General features: G+C 42.3%; 1 protein-coding gene across 6 annotated transcripts in view; it reads left to right on the top strand.

Annotated features, from left to right (window-relative positions):
* Positions 1–23,119, top strand: part of LOC119979493 (gamma-adducin-like) — a 240,799-nt gene that overhangs the window by 21,647 nt on the left and 196,033 nt on the right. For 5 of the 6 annotated variants that reach the window (XM_038821788.1, XM_038821792.1, XM_038821789.1 and 2 more), the window contains exon 2: positions 11,504–11,622. The gene's annotated coding sequence lies outside the window, so the exon portion shown is untranslated. The remainder of the gene's footprint in view (positions 1–11,503; positions 11,623–23,119) is intronic. The other variant, XM_038821793.1, reaches the window with a different exon arrangement.

Here is a 23,119-nt window from a genome sequence, read left to right on the forward strand (position 1 = left end):
TACCCTTTCAAGTTAATTTAAGGTAAACTTTAGGGACAAAGTGGGCTTTCAGCCTATTAATGAGTTTGTGGAATATATAGTGAACAGTGATCTGATTGGGGTAGCCATTCTCCCATAAGATAGCTTTGATGCGCCCTGTTTTGGCATCAGGCTTGCATGGTGAGCAAATGGCTTGGGCTCTATTTACAAGGTTATGGATAAGGTCAGTCTTAAAAATACATTGAATTGAGGAATCCCAATGTATATATCGATCAGTGAAGTTGGACGTGCGGTAGACAGTAGTAGAGAGCCCTTTGGCAGACTTCTCGACCAGCATGTCAAGGAAAGGGAGCTTGTTTGACTGCTCCATTTCAAAGGTGACTTTGAGTACAGGATGGAGTCCATTAAGATGTGTAAAGAAATTCTTACATGCAACTACATATTGAAATATATCAAATGCATCAGCTACCTATTGAAAATAAGTTGGGAGTCATTCCATAAAAGGTGTATTTCCCATGGCAACTGACAAAGGTGTTAGTGAGAGCTGGGCCTAAGAGGGGATCCCATGGCAAAACCATGTTTTTGGGCACACATGGTGCCATTAAAACTGCATTCAGCCGCATAGGTTGCTGAGTTCTGTCTCACACTACTTATCTTTACCCATATGGTTCAACCGCTTTCTGATTGTGTTGCATCCCAGGGTGGGAACGGATGGATATATTATTTACATCATTTTAATGTTTCAACTAGACCACTCCTCAATCTCTATACGAACCAAGTGGGTGACCCTCATTCAATGTCGGTATATTCTTCCTGGGGTACTGTTTAAAAATTGAGCACAGCACTGCAGATGATGTTTAATTAAAATTCTGTTCAGTAGAACAATCCTACACATTACATTGTGCCACCTTTCTTTTCAGAACTATAATTTGTAGTTCACCTGAGAAGCTCCAGTGAAGACCTAAAGCAGTCATCACACTCCTGTTGTATATTATTTGATAAAACAACAATAAACCGTAGATTGTTAAACTCTCAAAACTAAATTCTTTAAAGACCGTTCACATACCCTGGTCCACAATACCAGAATGTTTCCGTATTTTGTAACTATCTGCAGCATTCTGCAATGTAAAGTTGAGATACTCTGCATGATTTTCACGGATCAACATGAGCAGAAGCACTTTGAGGCAATGCGAGTCTCTCAGTCATCCATCTCCCTATTCTCGACCCCAAGTATAGAAACATAGAAAATAGGTGCAGGAGGAGACCATTCGGCCCTTCTAGCCTGCACTACCATTCAAAATGATTGTGGCTGATCATACAAATTAGTATCCCATTCCCCCTTTCTCTCCATACCCCTTGATCCCTTTAGCCACAAGGGCCATGTCCAGCTCCCTCTTGAATATATCCAACAAACTGACCCCAACAGCTTTCTGTAATAGAGAATTCCACAAGTTCATAACTCTCCTGAGAGATGAAGTTCTTCCTCATCTCAGCCCTGAATCGCTTACCCCTTATTCTGAACGTGGAGATGCCGGCGTTTGAATATAACCAGTTAAAATAGTGTTAAGGGGTAACTATTAAAATAATGATCAATGTATTAAAAATTAAGTAAAAGGGTTATTATCCAGAATGCCTCATTTTATACTCCTGATAGCCAATTAGTGAAAGAAGAAACCAGGGCCCATTTTTATTTATTCTGTATAGATGTATTCATGGAATGAACTATTGCAGATATATACCTCCTTGCTTAGCTCGCACCCTTGCATCAGTGCCCCTTTATTTGTTCTCAAGTAACTCCAATCGATGCCCTCCCCATATCTAAATGATTTTAATTTTTTTTAAATTTAGAGTACTCAGTTCATTTTTTCCAATTAAGGGGCAATTGCGTGGCCTATACACCTATCCTGCACATCTTTGGATTGTGGGGGAGAAACCCACGCAAACACGGGGAAAATGTGCGAACTCCACACGGATAGTGATGCAGAGCCAGGATCGAACCTGAGACCTCGGCGCCATGAGGCAGCAGTGCTAACCACTTCGCCACCATGCTGCCCTAAATGACCTGAATTGATACTATTAAAGCATCAAAGCCTGTTCTATTACAGATTGGCAAATGGCAAAGTATGTTGCAAAATAGTACTATACCGTTACATTTTCAATGAATTTAAAGTAAGAACTCTTGCCGTTAATGACATTGACTAAGCATTTATGAAAATATTTTTTATTCAGTGTAGCCTTGGAGTTTGATGGCCTGAGTCAAACTTGGCACTCATCAAATTCCCAAGACCATCTTTGACCAGGTTACTATAGTGACTGCCCCCATATCCAAGCAAACAGTACTACCATCTTCCAAGAACGTAGCTTAAACAGTAAAGTTAGCTATCAAATGCCAAATATATTGCCAATATGCATTACTTGGCCTCCCATTGCAGACTTACATCTATACTGAGTGCCTCACCAACTGTGTTACATGGGGATGGTATTTCTCTTAAAGAGGCATTTAATTACCATGATATTACTACCACTGATGAATATTATAAGGAAACTAACCGTCCACTAAAACCAATTGAAATTTTTAATTTAGGAAAACTTGTCAACTTAATAGTGGATGTGCAGTCATTTCCCTGTAATAAGATTTTAAAAATGGTGTTCATGAGGAAAACTGACACTTCTAGTTGACAGTACCCAAAATGTTGAGAACCGCATACTCCTCATTTATTCTGCTCCATCATCCAAAATTTGTACAATACCAATGCAACTGTTGGGTTACATGGATTTAGTAATCTTTCAGGAAGTTGTAGTTCTTGGTGCTCAGCTAAAATCAGTTTAATATGGATAATAAAGATATCTGGCACAGAAGGTAATCATTCAGCTCATCGTGTTTGGAAATGAGATATTTATTAATTTTCTTATAACTTCAGGCATGTCATTGGCAGCCAAATTTAAGGTTCTACAAGAGAATTTGTACTTTTTATAATTGCAGGCGATTAGTGTTTGTGATACAAGATGAGTTATATGCCTCATGTAGAATGAAACGTTGCCAACAAAGGGCTGTTGCATGCTGACAAACCTGCAACCAGAATCATGCAATCATGCACATTGAAAGTGTACTTAAGCGAGTTAATTAATTCATAGATTTGATTTAATTTTTTTGTGATTGGACTGCTTTCTAAGAAACTGCCAAATCATTTGTATATCACATTCAGCTATCTTGTAATTTACAGCTTGATTACAGATTTGTTTTATAGTTGGATGTAGAAGTTTATCTACTGAATTGCAACATTTGCATTTGCTTCTGAAATCTGCACTGTCACTTCCAGACTTGACTATTCCAACAGTGCCCTATCTCTCTCCTTGAATTCTATCATCTACAGCTCAGTGGCCTATATTATGTCCTGCTGAAATAATAACGAAATACTGTGGATGCTGGAATTTGAAACAAGAACTGTGAATGCTGGAAAAATTCAGCAGCTCTGGCAGCATCTGTAGGGGGAGAAAAAAAGTTCACCGTTTTGGGTGCAGAAGACTCTTCAGAGCTGAAGAGAGTGATAAAACACTGTATTCTAAATGCGGTCTCCTCTACATTGGGGACACTAAATGCAGACTGGGTGACTGTTTTGTGGAACACCTTTTGCTCAGCTCACAAGCATGACCCCAACCTTCCGGCTTGCCGTTTCATCTCTGCATTTTTTTTCTCCTGCTAACATGTCCGGCCTTAGCCTGCTGCAATGCTCCAGTGAAGCGCAATGCAAACTGGAGGGGCAGCCCCTCACTTTCCGATTAGGCATATTGCAGTACTTCGGACTCGACGTTCAGTTTTTAATAAATATATTTTTATTGAAGATTTTTTCCATTTTAACAATGTAGCCATATAAAAACGGATGTTGCAAGTTACAATATAAAAGAATCATAACCAACAGTACAGATCACATCCAAAAACCGCCCCCTGTCAACCCACACCCCAACGGTGACTAACTCTTTAAAAAAGAAAATGAATGGCTACCATCTTGGGTAGAACCCCTTAACCAATCCCTGATTGTATATTTGACCTTCTCCAAATGCAAAAATTCCATGAGGTCACCCAACCAGGCTGAGGGTAGAGTAGAATACCTCCACCCAAGCAGAACTCGCCTCCAGGCTATTAACGAGGCAAAGATGAGAACATCCGCCTCCAGCCCCACCTGCAGCAGCTGCGAGTCCGAAACCCCGAAAATGGCCACCAAAAGACAAGGCTCCAGTTTGACGTTAAGAATGATTGACATGGTATTAAAGAAGGAGACCCAAAAGCTTAGCTACTTGGGACACGGCCACGACATACAAGTATGATTACCTGGCCTTCGGGAACACCACTCACACTTGTCCTCCAGTCCCGAAAACAAACCGCTCATCCTCACCTTGGTCAGGTGAGCCCCATGCACCACCTTAAACTGGATATGGTGTTTAGGGCGAAAGGCCTCATTCCACAACACCGTCCAAAATAGTTCTCACTTTGGGAGGGACGGTGGTCACGAGGCAAATCAGGGAAAAGTCCTTTGTAACAAAAACTGGAATTATCAGATCAAGTTTGGCCTAGAGAGTTGAAATTTACTGACAGCTTCTCAAAACTGGCAAACTGCCCCTCCACGAAACTCTCGACCATTCCCCTCCCATAACCTAAATGTCGAGTCTAAATTTTTTTAAAATATAAATTTAGAGTACCCAATTTTTTTTCCAATTAAGGGACAATTTAGTGTGGCCAATCCACCTCTACTGCACATCTTTGGTTGTGGGGGTGAGACCCACTCAGACACGGGGAGAATGTGCAAACTCCACATAGACAGTAACCCGGGGCCGGGATCGAACTGCGCTCCTCGGTGCTGTGAGGCAGCCATGGTGCCCACTGCGCCATCGTGCTGCCCTGATGTTGAGTCTAAACTTGACGGCACAAAAAGATGATTGCCACAGATAGGGCTCAACAACGACATGAAGCTAAGCTTAAAATAGTGCCTAAATTGCTTCCATCTCCTCAAATGGGCACCATCACCGGGTTCCCCTCTTCTCAGGAGAGAACGGAGGAAAGCAGTTACCAAGGCACCAAAACAAGAGCCCCTGCAAGAACTCTCCTCCATCTGTCCTCATCTGAACCTATGATCGCTAACCCGCTCCAAAACCATCTCAATGTTGGCCGCCCAATAATAAAATAGCAAATTGGGTAATGCTAAAGCCCACCAACCGTCTATCCCTCTGGATGAACATCTACGGATTCTTGGGTTCTTGCCTGCCCAAATAATGGAGGCAACTACTTGCTAAGTGGCCAGATATTAAAAAATAAATAAAAACCTCGGGGGTACATTCATTTTATTAGACTAGACCCTGCCCGCCAGGCTCGGGGCCCATGAGAGGGAGAAAGAACCATATTCAACAGCCATGTATATGGGCCAACAATTGCCAACCCTTGGCAAAGACTGCTTGGTCTTCCGCAATCACCTCTTGGAGACAGGGCTCTAATCGCATCGCCAATACCTTGGCTAGCAGTTTGGCATCGGTGTTCAAAAGCGATATGGGTCTATGTGACCCACATTCTGTGGGGTCCTTGTCCTTCTTCAGAGTTGAGAGTGCCCAAGACAAATGGGTTTGAACTTTTTTGTGACAAGGAATTGTGTAAAGTGTAGCACTTTTAAGATCTGCGGTGAAATGCATGTTCTTCTCAGCCAGTTCAAAGGGTGTCTTCAAGTGGGTAGAAAACTTTTATTTACCTTCTATTACACTCAAGACTATGTATAAAATCACCTTTTCACTCCCTCCACCACCAACACTCTGGCAACAATGTGTACTATCTACAAGATTCCCTGCAGCTACTCACCAAGACTACTTCAGTCCTGCGAGCTCTACCACCTAGAAGACAAAGGCAGTAGATGTATGGAAACACTACCACCTATAGGTTTCCCTCTAAGCACACACCATTCAGACTTGGTGCTGTATTATATTACTGTTCCTTCACTGTTGCTGGATCAAAATCTGAGAACTCTGTTCCTAACAGCACTGTGGACTGCTTTCCTAACAACACTGTGGGTGTACCTGCAGCAGCTCAAGAATCATAGAATTTATAGTGCAGAAGGAGGCCATTCGGCCCATCGAGTCTGCACCAGCCCTTACAAAGAGCACCCTACTGAAGCCCGCGCATCTACCCTATCCCCGTAACCCATACTTACATTTTTTGGAAAGTAAGGGCAATTTAGCATGGCTAATCCACCTAACCTGTACATCTTTGGACAGTGGGAGGAAATCGAAGCACCTGGAGGAAACCCACGCAGACACAGGGAGAGCGTGCAGACTCCGCACAGACAGTGACCCAGCCGGGAATCGAACCAGGTACCCTGGAGCTGTGAAGCAACTGCTAACCAGTATGCTACCGTGCTGCCCTGAAGGCGGTAGTTTACCACTACATTGGGGATGGACAATAAATGCTGACCTAGTCTGCGACACCCACAACTGTGATATTTCTCAGACATAATACAGGATTAAGTCCATACTAATAGTACATGACTGGTCTAGATTATGTACATGCAAAGGACAAATGGCAGTGCTTTGTAAACTATTTTCCAATGTAACCCCATTTTAACTCGCCATCACCTTCTCCAGGGTGAAAGAGAGAGTGGCTGTGTGAGAGCTCCTGAGTGAGAATGTAGATGGGCTTTAGATTAGTTTCACTTCATGCGTTACAGTTAGTTCAGGTCGGTGCAACATTGAGGGCCGATGGGCCTGTACTGCGCTGTAATGTTCTATGTTCAGGGCCAGGTGGAGGGTAGGAAAAAAATTAAAAGGGTGGAATTCAGTGATCCAAAAGTCAGAATTCCACCAAAAGGTGACATTTCTCACCCCTGTCAATTAATTCTCATCTATGTATTTAAATATCATCATTGTCTTTCTTCGTCAGCCCCAAAATTCTTCTTACTCTTGGTGTCCATTATCCACTTTCCTTTGCCATACCATAAGGAGGTTGTGCCTTCAGCTGCCTAGACCCTTTGCACTGGACTTATTGAAGAGATTTGAAAACATTTAAAGAATACATATTCTTGGGGGCAGCACGGTAGCATGGTGGTTAGCATAAATGCTTCACAGCTCCAGGGTCCCAGGTTCGATTCCCGGCTGGGTCACTGTCTGTGCGGAGTCTGCACGTCCTTCCCGTGCGTGCGTGGGTTTCCTCCGGGTTCTCCGGTTTCCTCCCACAGTCCAAAGGTATGCGGGTTAGGTGGATTGGCCATGCTAAATTGCCCGTAGTGTCCTAAAAAGTAAGGTTAAGGGGGGGTTGTTGGGTTACGGATATAGGGTGGATACATGGGTTTGAGTAGGGTGATCATTGCTCGGCACAACATCGAGGGCTGAAGGGCCTGTTCTGTGCTGTACTGTTCTATGTCTATGTCTATATAGTTTTGCAGTACTGAACCATCTAGACTCACAGAGAAGGCCTGCTTGGGTGAGATTTCAGAAACTTCAATAATGGCTGATCCATCGACCTCTGTCTGCTAGCCTGTGCATGGGGGTGTGATCAACTTTCCCTCTGATTCCATTTTTTGGCCTGTTAAAACTCACTGTCCTGGCCTAGGCTTGACAAATGGACATTTTGGAAAGCTCTGAAAGAGAACACCTGCAAAAAAACTGCATCGCTGCAGGAGCGAGGAAGGGGAAGGTGGGGTTCGGGGCTGGAAAAACTTGGAGATTTAAATCCTGATTTAAAAACCTTGTTATTAAAAATTAAGTGATGGTAGTTTTTGATCTGTTAAATAATTATTAAGCATGACTGGAGAATTAAATGAAATGGTTTCCAAATTAGAGTCATCTTTTTCATGTATGAATGAATCTATTGTCCATCATTATTATTAAAAATGCTCAAATTGGGAAATAAATGATAACCAATATCAGATCTGTTGCCTTTAATTTAAATGGGTGTGTCGGTCCACAAATCTCGGCACATTTATTTGAGCATGCCATTCTGTACATAATTCTGTAAGTATACTGTGGTTGTGGGCATTCATTATTACATCAATACATTTTCCTATTAATCATAAGTTGCTTGCTCCTCCTAACCCAACTGCAAACATACACTTCTCATGGGAAAATATTCTTGCCTATTGACTCCACAATGCTCTCTGGCTGTGACAAACTATTTCTTTTTTAGCCTGATAAAGTTTATGTCTCAAGTCCATTATTAAAAAAACAATATTAAGTCGCTATATTTTCATTGCACATGTATTTGATCATAAAGACCAAGGAATAAATTTTTGTGTTGGGATGTTTTCTAAAAACGGCCATATAAATCAAAATGCTTTATGCATGAAGAGTCAACGTTGTCAAGAATTAAAGCAGCAATTTGTGCAAAATTACAGGATGTCTGATCGTGTGAAAGTAATGGTCCAGGCTAATCTTCCTGGTTGTAGATAAAAGCCATTGGCTTTTTTTAGTTGGTCATGGGATGTAGGCTGTGCCAGTATTTATTGTTCATGCTCAATTGCCCTTGAGGGGGCAGTTAAGAGTCAACCACATTGCTGTGGGACTGGAGTCACATGTAGGCCAGATCGGGTAAGGATGGCAGATTTTCTTCCCTAAAGGACATTAGTGACCCAGATGGGTTTTTACGGCAATTGACAATGGTTTCATGGTCATCATTAGACATTAAATTCCAGATTTTTATTTGAATTCAAATTTCAACATCTGCAGTGGTGGGTCTCCAGAGCGTTACTCTGTGTCTCTGGTTTACTAGTCCAGTGACAGTACCGCTACGCCACTGCCTCCCCTCATGGAAGTAATGTGCACACTAAACAAGGGGCAGAATTGGAATTAGAATCAGCTGTGTTGTTTTTTTCTCTCCTCCTTTTATAATTCAATTAGCTGGCATGTTCTGCCCAAGCTTAGATCTGAAGAATGACCAGTTAGGTGCTACACCTGAACAGATGCCATTGCTTTGGAATTAGAATCAGCTGTGTTGTTTTTTTCTCTCCTCCTTTTATAATTCAATTAGCTGGCATGTTCTGCCCAAGCTTAGATCTGAAGAATGACCATTTAGGTGCTACACCTGAACAGATGCCATTGCTTGCAACAGAGAGATGGGGTGGAAAACGGAGTATGGAACACAACCTCAATTGTTCGATTTCAAGATAAATTTTATCAATAATGGGAAAACCAGTGTTTCTTGCGGTGTGCTTGCTTGCCCCTTCTTCCATTCTCTGGAAGCTCAGTTTACACTGGAACAGCAAATTTGCTAACTGCAACTCCCTAGTGGATTTGCCTGCAACTCCAGCCACTAAAACTGATCAGGATATCTCAGAATGGATGAAGATACAGCCTTGATGGCTAAACATGACACCTATGACAAAGCATCATCAAACCTTGTTTTCTGCAAAAAGGTTTTGAAGTCGAGAGAGAGAATATAAAAGGAACAGTCCTTTTGTAAAGACAGTGTCCACTTTCCTCCAACGATTTGAGCTGCTGAGTTCCAGAATCTATCTGTTTTAAACTTTCTCCTGCGTCATGTTTGTCAATGTCTTATCAATTACATTAACAAACCTTGATGTTGGGAAACGGGTGATGGATGTATCTGAACACGTAAACGGGATAGCTGAGACACTGGGTATGGGTGAGGAGTGATAACACTGGACAAAGTTGGTCAGTAAACTCAACAAGGAAAGGTACTGAATAATGATTTTGACCACCAACCGGCTTCAATCCTGTTAAACATTGTTTGAGTGGTTTCTGTTGCACTCGGTTTGTTCAGTTGAACAGAACACATTTAAATTGCTGTGTGCTCTCTCGATTTTAAAGCCCACTGCTTGGTAATGCTGACATCAAGAAAATGCCAGTAGGAATATTAAAAGTGAGCTCGCTTTTTACTTTTAGTGCTTGTCTCTAGATGAGAATCTGTGACTGGCATGGTGCACAATTTTGGCTGTATTAAATGCTTTGGCCATGTGTGAAAAGTTTAAGTAGATTGTGCAGCGGATAGTTAAGTTCCAATGAGCAACAGAGGGGAGTGCTTTTGGAGATATTTTTAATTCCTGGGATGTGACCGTACCTTGCAAGGCCAATGTTTGTTGCTCATCCCTAATTGCCCTTGAGAAGGTGGTGAAACGTCGTCTTTTAAGCACTGAGGTCCATGTGGTGCAGGTATACTCCGAGCTATTAGCAAGGGAATTCCTGTTTTTTGATCCTGTGACGATGAAGGACTGGTGATGTAGTTCAAGTCAGGAAAGTGTTTGACTTAAAGGGGAACTTATAGGTGGTGCCATTCCCATGTGTGTGCTTTGCCTTTATTTTTCTAGATGTTAAGAGGTTTGGAAAGTGGAACACACACTCACTGGAAAGTGGAACACACACTCACAAAAAGTAATAGCTGTTGGCTCAGTTAATAATCCTAAAGCGATTGATGGACTTTTGGCTAGCTATTGCGAGTTATTGAGTTTGGTATAGATCAGTCCTGTTCTCATTGAATCATGGAGGCTTCAGGATTGAATGTCTTCTACTTTTGATCTGTTCTGAAAACTGCAAATGCTGGAAATTTGAAATAAAAGCAGACTATCGCAAAACTACTCGGCCATTGGAAGATAACCCTTTCTTTATCAAAACATTCATGTCAAACCTATATAGCAGTTAACAAAACACACAAATGAACAGTTTAAGATTATCAATAAAATAATACTAGTACAACAATAACTTTGACGCTAAAGTAAACCCCACTGATTCTAGTGTTTGGATGGCCTATAGAAGTGGGTTAGTTGTTGTTTGACTATGGAAAATGCAATTTTGTGCATTGCCAACAATGTGTTGTCTAACCACATATGTAAATTATGACCTCTTGGGATGAGATATGGATGATGAACACTAAATTAAAGCAGGAGCAAATTGAGGCGGTAACAGCTTGAAAGTTAGTTTTCAGAACTATAGAATCACAGAACTCCTACAGTGCGGAAGGAGATCATTTGGCCTATTGAATCTACACGAACTCTCTGAAAGACCACCCCACCCAGGCCCATTCCCCGCCCTATCCCTGTAACCCCACCTAACCTGCATATCGTTAGAATGTGGGAGGAAACCGGAGCACCTGGAGGAAACCCACGCAGACACTGGGATAATGTGCAAACTCCACACGGACAGTCACCCAAGGCCTGCAATTGAACCCAGGTCTCTGCCGTTGTGAGGCATGAGTGCTAACCATTATGCCGCCCCATTTTTTTGAGGAAAAAATGGTTAAGAATTAAAAACTGGAAAATAGATAGACATAGAAGATGGAATGAGAGGATGTGATTCATTTTTGTTAAAATTGTATGGAATAGTATGCAAGCATGATGAGCCTCGACCACAAGAGATGGGATGCGCTGAGATAATTTATTCAAAGTAAATATCTTCCATAATTCAAAAATAAGCAAACTGTTTACTTTTTTCTCCCTCCATTTTAGCCCAATAGGGAACTTGGTAGTTTTGAATCTCACGTTTTGTTTCGTATAGTTTAGTGCTTTACATTAATTGAATTTAATTTTCTTTTGGATTGAAGGTGAACTATTTCCATAGTGAACGTGGAATTAAAGATCTGTCTGCAGCAGAGCTCGTACGCCTGAAGCAAAGACTCAACATCAGAAAGAAACACATATTTGAGATTGCATAGTGCGTACAGTAAGTTCAACTGCTGATCAATTTTCAATTAATTAGAAGTGATCCCTTTTGTATACCAATTTTTTCCAGAAACATTGAGTCATTTGGGTGAGGATTCTACTATTGCTCTTTGTGTGACTTTACTTCACTGTCAAACTGATTGAGAGTTCAGGAGTATCCTATGACTGGTTTTCCAACAAATATTCAGGATGGAATTTTTTGTTGTGTGTGGACTATAGTAATTGAAATGCATCAAATGTAACTTGAATACGAGATTTGCATGCTCTTACACATTGATGCCAGTATGGCTTAAAATATTTTTAATCGGATTTGTCGACAGATATTTGGATTGTTAATGATTATCAGTTGTTCATCGTCTTTATCACAAAATTCACAGTTTCCAAAGCATAATATTGAATTTTAGTATTAGATTTCATAGATTTCATAGAATTTACAGTGCAGAAGGAGGCCATTCAGCCCATTGAGTCTACACCGACTCTTGGAAAGATTCTGGCTTTCCATCGGATAAAACTTTGCTTTCATGGTTTGAGACACTGAACACCTTGATTGGATCACTGTCTTGTAATTCTTGGACCCGCCAGCATTCCTTTTTGTAGTTGCCTGTAGCTCTAGTTAAGTGAACAACAGAGATTCAAATAAATGTGATTATAACGTGTGTTCATTCATTGTAGATATTCAGCTCAAGTTTTCTCAGATCAGCAACACCATGGTATAAATCTCAACAGTTTCAACGAGTACAAATAATTTCATACAGTTTAATAGGTTAAGTTAACAAAAAGACACGCACTCTTGTCTGAATTCACACAGCATTTGCAAAAGGATAGATGAATTGACGACACATGATGATAAATAGGTATGATTCAATTGTCATTAAGGAGACATGGCCGCAGGATGATTTTTTTATTCGTTCAGGGGGTATGGGTGCTGTTAGCTGAGCCAGCATTTATTATCCATGAACTGATTGGTTTGCTGGACCAAACCAGAGAGTCTCTCACATTGCTGTGGGTCTGGAGTCACATAGGCCAGAGCAGGTAAAGATAGCAGATTTCCTTCCCTAATGGACAGTAGATGGTATTTTATGACAATGGTTTCATGGTCAACATTATTTCAGATTTTTTTACTGAATTCAAATTCCACCATAGTGGGATTTGAACCCAAGTCCCCAGAGCATTATCTTGGGTCTCTGGGTTACTAGTTGAGTGACAAAAGCACACCACACCGCATAATGTTCAAAGATTCAACGTTTAGGAAAGAGAGGTGAAAGGGAAAGGAGGTGGAGTAGTGCTGAATAAAGGATGGGTTGAGTACATTAGTGAGAGAGAATCTTCGATTGGAAGATCAAGATATCCGTTTGGGTGGAACTGAGAAAAAGTAAGGGGCAGCAAACTGGTAGCAATTGTTTATAGGCAACCAAACAGTAGTGGTAATGTCGGGCATGGTATAATTTGGGAAATCAGGTGTGTGTAAAAAGAATAATGCAGCAAACATGAGGGGGTTCAATCTACATAAACTGGATTAAACTCGCTAATGCTGTGGAGGGCAGATTCCTAGGATGTATGCGAGAGCGTATTAGAGAACAGTTTGTTGAGGAACCAGCTAGAGTACTATGCAAGAAGAAAGGTCTAATAAATGTTTTTTGTTTTAAAAAAAAAATATATATATATATATATATATATAATTAAAGTTAGCATTTTTTCGCTTTACAAGAAATGGATGAAGAGGTTATAATTTACAATTTACACGTTGCACCTTTTTGCTCCCCCCCCCCCCCCCCCCCCCCCCCCCCCACTCCCCTTTTCTGCTGACCCTGGGTCCTATCCTAAGCCCTTCCCTTCACCGTAGGTGGTTTGGTTTGGTGTTTGTTTTACTCTTTTATAGCTTTGTGCGGGGGCCCCTTGTCCCCGTGTTGGTCTCTCTCTGGGTCCCCTTTGGGGTTTTCTTGGGTTTCTCTCCCCTGTTGTCCGCGTCCGTCCCCCCATTCCTTTTTTAAAATAAATTTAGTGTACCGAATCATTTTTCCAATTAAGGGGCAATTTAGAGTGGCCAATCCACCTAGCTTGCACATTTTTGGGTTGTGGGGGCGAAACCCACGCAAACACGGGGAGAATGTGCAAACTCCACATGGACAGTGACCCAGAGCCGGGATCGAACCTGGGACCTCAGCGCCGTGAGGCTGCAGTGCTAACCCACTGCGCCACCGTGCCCCCCCCCCCCCCCCCCCCAATTCCTGTCTGCTTTCTGTGGCCCTGGTAGTCCACATGAGTCCACCAGCCCCTCCCCACCCTTCCCCATTCTATCCGTTGTTGGCTTCGAGCAGCTCTTGGAACAGGCTGATGAATGGCCCCCCACGCTTTGTGAAGGCATTGTCCAACAGTCAGATGGGTGTTGTCACCCCCACAATCTTGGACATTGCCTTGAAGAAGGCTGTCCAAAACCTGACCAGTTTGAGGCAGGCCCAGAACATGTGGGTGTGGTTGGCCGGGCCTCCCTGGCACAGTTTACATTTGTCTTCCACCTCCAGGAAGAACCTGCTCATTCGGATTTTCATCAGGCGTGCTCTCTGCTTCACTTTAAACTGCATGAGGCTTAGCCTTGCGCAGGAGGAGGTGGAGTTGATCCTGTTCAGATATTCGCTCCAGTGTCCCCACCCTACTTCCGTCCCTAATTCGTCCTCCCATTTCTCTCTTGTTCCGTCCAATGGGAAGCATGTCCTTTCTAAAAGTCGTCCGTAAATGTCCCCATGGTTCTCTTTTTCCATGCTGCCCAGGTCCAGTAGCTCCTCCAACATTCTGCCTCTCGGTCCCTAGGGTACCTTGTCGCCTCCTTGTGAAAAATATTTTTGATTTGAAAATGTTTGAGTTCCTGTCCGTTGGGTAGTTCCAAAGTCTCTGACTGCTCTTCTAAGGTTGCAGTCTGTCCCCTGTGTAGAAGTCCCTAACCGCTAGCATCCTTCCGTCCTGTCTCCCCCCTCTTAAAGGTAATCATTTTGTCAATTTTCTGGACAAAGGCCTTGGGGATGATGATCGGTATGGATCTAAACAAGAACATAGAACATACAGTGCAGAAGGAGTTCATACGGCCCATCGAGTCTGCACCAACCCACTTAAGCCCCACTTCCACCCTATAACCCCGTAACCCAATAACCATTTGTAACCTTTTATGGTCACTAAGGGCAATTTATCATGGCCAATCCACCTAACTTGCACGTCTTTGGACTGTGGGAGGAAACCGGAGCACCCGGAGGAAACCCACGGAGACACTGGGAGAGCCTGCAGACTCCACACACAGTGACCCAGCTGGGAATCGAACCTGGAGCTGTGAAGCAACTGTGCTAACCAGTATGCTACCGTGCTGCCCTGAAGGCGGCAGTTTTCCACTACATTGGGGATGGACAATAAATGCTGACCTAGTCGGCGACACCCACAACCCTGATATTTCTCAGACATAATACAGGATGAAGTCCATACTAATAGTACATGACTGGTCTAGATTATGTACATTTTTACCTTTTTTACATCCTCTGCCAAACTGGTCAAATTCCAATTGTGGATCCGTGTCCAATCGGGAGCCACCTGGATCCCTAGGGTAGCTGGCTATTTTAAATGGCCGACCTTCCAGCTCTGCTCCTTCGCCACTCGGATTCACCGGAAAAACCTCACTTTTGCCCAGATTGAATTTGTAGCCCGAGAAGGCCTCAAACTCTTCCAGAAGCTTCATAATTTTGTTCATGCCGTTTTGCGGATCTGAGAAACAGTGGAGCAGATCATCCGTATAGAGTGAGACTCTTGTGCACGCTCCTCCTCTTCAGATGTGGTGCCAACTTGCCCAGTTTCCAGAATGTGGAAGCTGAGAATTCCCCGCTCCAATTGTTCATAACGTACTCGCCTATGGCCTATGATGTTTTCTAACAGAAGACCTTGTCAGTTGAGGGCTGTGTCCAACCTTCATGGGGGGCGTTGGCCACGGCCTGTCTTCAACCTCACATCCACTTAATGTGGAGCGTGGTTGGAGATTACAATCGCGGAGTATTTCGCCCTAACTATTTCTGGAAGCACCAATTTTCCACCCTACAAAGAAGTTGATGCCAGTGTCGACCTTATGTACTGTGAGTTCCTTCTAACCTGGGCGCAGGAACTGCCATGTGTCCATTACCCCCATCTGCTCCATGAACTTTCTGAGTTTCCTAGCCAGGCCTGTCGTTTTCCCTGGGGGTTTGACCTGTCTGTCAGTGGGTCCTGTAGACAGTTAAAGTCTCTCTCTCTCTCTCTCTCTCTCTGTCGCTCTCTGTCTCCCTCCCCCAGGTGCTCCTCCCAGCTGTGAGATGCCCCGCGGGCCCCCCCTCTCTTTCATATCTCCTGGTACTAGCTTTCCCCGCTAGACCTGTGCCCTCATTATGCCCAATCAATTGCCGTCCACTCTGTCTCCTCTTCACCCTTTCCTACGATCTGCTGCCCTTGTCCCTTCCTCCTCGTGAGTTAGTGCTCTTGCTCAAAGCGAGGCAGTACCATCCTGTGGAAAAATTGTTCATGTCCATAACTTTTCTTTTTCTTTTCTACCCCTGCATCTTCCTCATCGCTGCTTTGTCTACCTTTTGTCAAGGCTATTCGCCAGGGACCCCTCGCCTAGTGGGTCCGCCAACTTGCTTGCTCGCTGCACCTATTCTTTTCCACCGCTTCTGGCTTCCATGTGGCGTCTTGAGCTACTGCTTGCTGGTATATTGCTCTTTTTCTCTTTCTTTTCTGTTTAAGATAGAATAAGTCTGAATGTTCAGGCTAAATTCAGCCAAAAGTGCCTGTTATACTGTATTCTGGCGGAGAGCCACCTGATGTGCGATTGCTCAGCACATCCCCGTCACCGGAAGTCGAAAGGACTAATTAATAATCTCATTGTAAAGGCACCTCTAGGGAAAAGTATCCATAACATGACAGAATTTTACATTGTTAGAAAGTGATGTAGTTCAATTCAAAACTATGATCTTAAATCTAAACAAAAGAGCTACGAAGGTATGAGGTGCAAATTCGCTATGGTAGATTGGGAAACTGGGCAAGTTGGCACCATATGCTTTTCCTAATGTTGGAGCTGCCATCACTGTCACCAGAGGCCAAAACTCTGAAAAGATAGCGAGGCCTGAAATCTGAGGGCAGGAGGACAGGCAGGGATGAGTCGCTGCTGACTGCCGATTTCGTGGTGGGGGAGGAGGATTTTCGACGCTCTCTACATGTTTCATGGTGGCAGAAGCGACTGGTGCGATATTTTAGTTCCGTTGTTGCCAATGGGATTTCTGTCATCACTGTCTGTGCGGAGTTTGCACTCTCTCCCCGTCTCTGCTTGGGTTTCCTCCGGGGGCTCCGGTTTCCTCCCACAGTCCAAAGATGTGCAGGTTAGGTGAATTGGCCATGCTAAATTGCATTTCGTGTCCAAAAAGGTTGGGTGGGGTTGCGGGGATGGGGTGGAGGTGTGTGCTCTTTCCAAGGGTTGGTGCAGACACGATGGGCCGAATGGCCTCCTGCCCTGTAAATTCTATGATTCCATGATTCTAAATGCACCCCTCATCGCCAGGAAGCCCAAGGTGGGCGGGACTGGAACATCCTGCCACCGTGAACAGCCATAAATGAGTTCTGTTATATTCAAAGATTTATTTTATTCTGGCTAGGAATGCATAGTGCTGCAAACGTACTGTACAGTATTTCAGCTTGTACATTGGTTTTTTGTACAAGAATTGTCTGAAGGAACCGAGCTCTGGCTTTAACATTTCCTATGGGAACCCATGATTCACTCCTATTGTGATTTTCAGGAACGTAACAGCACTTTTAAGTGGGGACTTACTGTAATGTTTTAGACACAGTTCAGTTGTTCTCTCTTTCTCTCTCTCTCTCTCTCTCTCTCTCTCTCTCTCTCTCTCTCTCTCTTCTCTCTCTTCTCTCTCTTCTCTCTCTTCTCTCCTCCTCCTCCTCCCCCCCCCCCCCCCCCCCCCCCCCCCCCCCCCCCCCCCCCTCACATACACACACACACCTCGCTCTTCAATGTTAATGATTCTAGAGTATTGGAACACTAAATAAGTTACAGACTTCTTGTAAGTGAACACATTTCGATCCTTTTTACAATTTCTTCTTGTCACTTTTTGCTTGGTTGAATATGGATGACATTTATTCTTTATGTAGTTGTTCCTGTTAGCTATCTAATCTGTAAACAGTGTAAGAGTAATGGCTCAAGTCCATAAGAAATATGATGCATCTTCTAAAAAAAGTAGTTGGCACTTTTAAGTTAATCTTGGAGTAATCATTGTATACTTTGGCCTGAAGCATACTTGAAAGTGTATACCTCCTATCTAATGTTCTCTGGCAAGAAATCCCTTTCAGTTGGTTTTGAACCGACATTGACAACAGTACTTATACAGAGTGTTTATGTTCAAGTTGACATTCAAAGTAGGTAGTTAATCACTGACAAATGGGTCATATCTGCTTTTTTTCAGTTTTGTGGAGGTTCTTTGATTTAAATCGCGTGGAATAATGCGCCAGATTTTGGGGGAAAGATGCATCTCATGGTGTAACCTTCAGCTCAATATTTTTGCCTTGAAAGTTGCTGGGAAAGTAATATATTCGCAAGGGCCTAAAGGCAATTGGACTAATAGGGCAGGATTGACTGCACAACATGGCTGCCATTGGCCAGTGGCAGGATCTTCTCATCCCACTATTGTCAACAGGGCTTCCTGTTAAATGCCCCATACCACTTAAATCCACGGTGAGGCGGCACTGTCAACAGGACGAGAAGATCCGTGAATGGCTGGAAAAAAATTATCATGTTAGTCAATTAAATTTAAAGGTCAAGAAAGAAATGGAGGAATGACAGAGATGGAAATAGGATGACTTAAAATCAAATCAGTAGCTGAAGGAAATGAAATGAGGGGAAGAAAAGTTGGATGAAAAGAGACAAAGGAAAAGTAAGAACATTAAAAATATTAAATTAAAAAATCTTTAACAATTTGCTACCTGTAGGAATGATACTTCATAGGTTAAATTGTTTGCTTTCTGGACTGGAGTGGTATTATCATTATTTATTTTTGAAACATTGAACAAGCTGGGAGGCTGTACTCCTTATTGAAGACAGGAACGTGGACCTGTGGATAATGCCAGTGGCTAAAACAATTAACACATTGTTCTAGTTTACCATTTGGAGTGCGTTAATAGAAGTTGTGATCTCTCATCATTACCCACTTTGCACTAACCACCTCCATCTCCACTCTCTTGGCTCAGTAGATTGATTTTACAGCCAACCTGCCTTCCCGAATCTCCCTACATCCATATTCACTGCCACCTCCTCGTCCTTGCCATTTGTGTGGCCTTTCTAATCTCCGATAAGACAATCAATTGGCAGTGGGCAGGAAGGCCATCCAAGAGCCTTAATCAGGGCAGTGGCGGGAAGGCGGTGGGGTCCCCAACTCTCCCGCCTGATTAAGTGCCCTCTGCCACGAAACGTGCCATGGGAGAAGGCTGTAAGTTCCACCAGATATCTCTAGGTCTTTTGCAAAACTTCATCTTGACATAAAAGCGAAGCATAACATGGTTGTTAACTTGTAGATGTTATTGCCCACTGTTTTTGTAATCAGTGATTGGTGAAATCATCCTGTTGGTCACCAACAGCCGTCTGAATTTAATTTAAACTATGGATTGCCTCCTGGGTTAAATAGCTTCTGCAAATATCAACCACAAATTTGGGAGAAAGGTTTTGAAAACAATTACAGTCTCTTGCACTTCAACAGGATAACATCACAGTTACTGTAATGTAACATTTTTCTCTTCCTAAATCAGCTGTTCTCTAGAAGTGTTTGGTGCCATAGAACCACACCCATTGGGAATTGGATTTCAGCTCTTATGCATGCCATTCAGCAACTCACGCCTACTTTGCTATTTCATTAGATCATGTTTTGATCTACACCTGCACTCCCTTTGCTCACCGTTGCTTCATAAACCTTGGTAGCATTGCCTAACAAAAATCTACATCTGCTCTCATCTGCATCACCTGCTATCTCCTCAAGGTATCGTATGCAAGCTTGGATATCAAACTCTCATTCAAGTCATGGATAAATATGGTGAATGTTGAGGTTGCAGAACAGGTTGCTAAAAATACTACTTGCTTTTTTTAAAATTTAGAGTACCCAATTATTTTTTTTTTTACAATCAACCTACTTGGCACATCTTTTTTTGGGGGTTGTGGGGGTGAGATCCACTCTGACACGGGGAGAATGTGCAAATTCCACATGGACAGTGGGCTGGGATCGAACCCGGGTCCTCGGCAGCAGTTCTAATCACTATGTCATTGTGCCTCCCGAAAATATTGCATGTTAAATCAAAGTGCATGTCTTTTACCGCCACTCAATCTTCACCAATTCCACATTCTGGTCAAAACGTTATGTCAACTATTGTGTGACTGCAATAATATTGTTAATCTCCTGTGTGGTACATCACCAAATGCCTTCTGGAAGTCCATTCAAATAATTCTGAGTAGTACTACACTCCTGTATGCTTCACCTGATGCCTGTGGCTATGTATTTACATTGTGTATTTTATGTTTGCTATATATGTTTTCTTTTCATGTACGGAATGATTTGTCTGAACTATACACAGAACAATGCTTTTCGCTGTACCCAGTACAATAAACCAAACCAATCCAATATTTATAGACGCTCTCCCAGCTACTTTTATTGGGGACCTCAAAAGTTTAACAAGATTAGAGTCCCTCTGTCCTAAAGTACTGCCCTGCCTTATCACCTCCGTTTCTTTGAACTCGCACTTTCATAATTGTCCTACATTATGCATAATTCATTATTTCAGACATACTGTGCATCAAAAATGTTGGTAATCGTGAACTGCATTCAAATGTTTCTTTAATGAACTTCTGTGATGACCCCAAAGCCAGCAATCTCATTTTATTTGCCTCCAAATTGCCAACCATGCTAGGTTGTTTACATTTCTTGGTGGTTTAAATTTCTAGCTGAAGGTTAAACTTGCAGAAATAAGTAAATCTCGTAGCCAAGTTTAAAATAGTTAATTTTTTACCAATACACATTTTCCATTTACAAGATCTCCATGTTTATGTACTTGGCTCTTTATTTTCTTTACTTACTTCAGCTATTCCTAAAACCTTACATTAACTTCTTCACAACCATGTTCAGCCTTTCACTGATCCTTGTTTTTATAAAATTGCTTTTGCTGGATAATTTAAAGTATCTAATAATGAAAATAGCCTGTTTATTAGTTCATTGGTAATTATATAGATCATTGCACTTGAATTCTTCGTCACAGTGGAGGCGGTAGTGTCGTGGTACTGTCACGGAACTGGTCGTCCAGAGACCCAGGATAATGCTCCGGGGAGTTGATTTGAATTCCATAATACAGAAAATCTGCTCAATTAAAAGCTCAATGATTACCATGAAACCGTTGTCGATTGTTGTATGAGTACATATGGTAATGTTCTTCAGGGAAGGAAATCGGCCATCCTTACCCTGTCTGGCCTACATGTGACTCCAGATTCGCAATAAGAATAATAATCTTTGTCACAAGTAGGCTTACATTAACACTGCAATGAAAAGCCCCTAGTCGCCACATTCGGGTACACAAAGGGAGAATTCAGAATGTCCAAATTACGTAACATTACCTAACACCCTAACATCCGAGCACCCGGAGGAAACCCACGCAGACAGGGTGAGAATGTGCAGACTCCACACAGTGACCCAAGCCAGAAATTGAACCTGGGACCCTGGAGCTGTGAAGCAACAGTGCTACCCACTGTGCTACCGTGCTGCCCCAGTAATGTGGCTGATTCTTAAATGCCCTCTGAAATGGCCTAACAAGCCATTCAATTCAAAGGAAATTAGGATTGATAATAAATGTTGGCGCAGCCAACAATGCCCACATCCTGTAAATTAATTATTTTTTTATTTCAATTTTTAACTTGATTTTAGAAGATAATACAAATTATCCATCAGTTTTAATTGAGTTCTTAATCAATTTATCCACTCACTTATCTCTGAAAATTATATATCCAGGCTAATAATTGCTTGAACAGGAAATCAATATTGCAATAACAGAGAGGTTGGATGGATAATCATCTAAATGACTACTGTTAAATTGTTGAAAAATTATGCCCTGTTCTGTCCTTTAATTTATAGTAACAAAATAGTGTTGACATCTTGAGTTCTTCCTTTAGAAAGCGATGATAGATGCAAGGAGGGTTAGCACAAATACTGATATTTTAAGGCTTTATTTGAGTTGAAGTTTAAAGCAGCATTCTGGAAATGTGAATTGTATGAACTGTTTTAGTTCTGGTGCTTGCTTTAATATTGGTTTCCCCAACCAGATATGTTTTTCTGAACTGCTTGTTCAAGGTTAAAATAATTATAAGTCAATTTTTCTTGGTCACACTCTGTTTCAACTGTAATTTTATTCTATTCAAATACAGCATGGGATTAGATGCAGCTTAAAGCTGCTTTCAAACTACTTTGTTCTGTGTCCCCACACTCCAGCCAAAAGACCACCACTAACTGCTGTCTATCACTGATGAGTCCATTTGTTTCCAAATGGGTATAAATCCTGTCTCTGAGAATTCTCTCCAATAATTTATCTACTACTGATGTGAGGCTCACCGGCCTATAGTTTCCTGGATTATTCTCGATACCTTTCTTAAACAGGGAACCACATTAGCTATTCTCCAGTCCTCTGGGATCTCATCTGTAGCCAATGAGGATACAAAGATGTCCGTCAAGGCCCCAGCAATTTCCCCCCTTGCTTCCCTCAGTATTCTGGCCCAGGAGACCTATCTACCTTAATATCTTTTAAAACACCCAATACCACCACCTTTTTGATGTCAACTCTGTCCATCATTTTGAACAAATCTCCTCTTAATCTCCTCTTAATCTTCTCCAAGGAGAACAGTCTCCGCTATTCCAATCTATCCTCGCAACTGAAGTTCCTCATCCTTGGAACCATTCTGATTAATCATTTCTGCATCTTTTCTAATGCCTTCACATCCTTTCTAAAGTGTGGTGTCTGGAACTGGACACAATTTTCCAATTGAGGCCAATCCAGTATTTTAGAAAGGTTCATCAAAGCTTTCTTGCCTTGTACTGTAATTATAATTATCCCATTAATTTTGTTGACTGCTTTCTCAAGCTGACCTGCCACCTTCAATGATTTGTGCATATATACCCCCGATCTGTCTGTCCCTGCACTCTGTTTACAATTGTACATGATGTATCCCTTCTCCTACCTCTTATCAAAATTAATCACTTCATACTTCTGTGAATAAATTTAATCTGCCAAATATCCCCCCATTTCACCAGCCAGTCTATGTCCTCTTGTGTTCTCTTAAAGCTATCACCATCCTCCTCAAAGTTCACTATACTACCAAGTTTTGAGTCATTTCCATTGTAATCCAACACTCTTCTAGGTCATTGATTTTACATAGGATTTGGGTGTCACTGGCTGGGCCAGCATTTTTC

Source organism: Scyliorhinus canicula, chromosome 16 (genome assembly GCF_902713615.1).
Source record: "Scyliorhinus canicula chromosome 16, sScyCan1.1, whole genome shotgun sequence".
NCBI classification, from domain to species: Eukaryota; Metazoa; Chordata; class Chondrichthyes; order Carcharhiniformes; family Scyliorhinidae; genus Scyliorhinus; species Scyliorhinus canicula.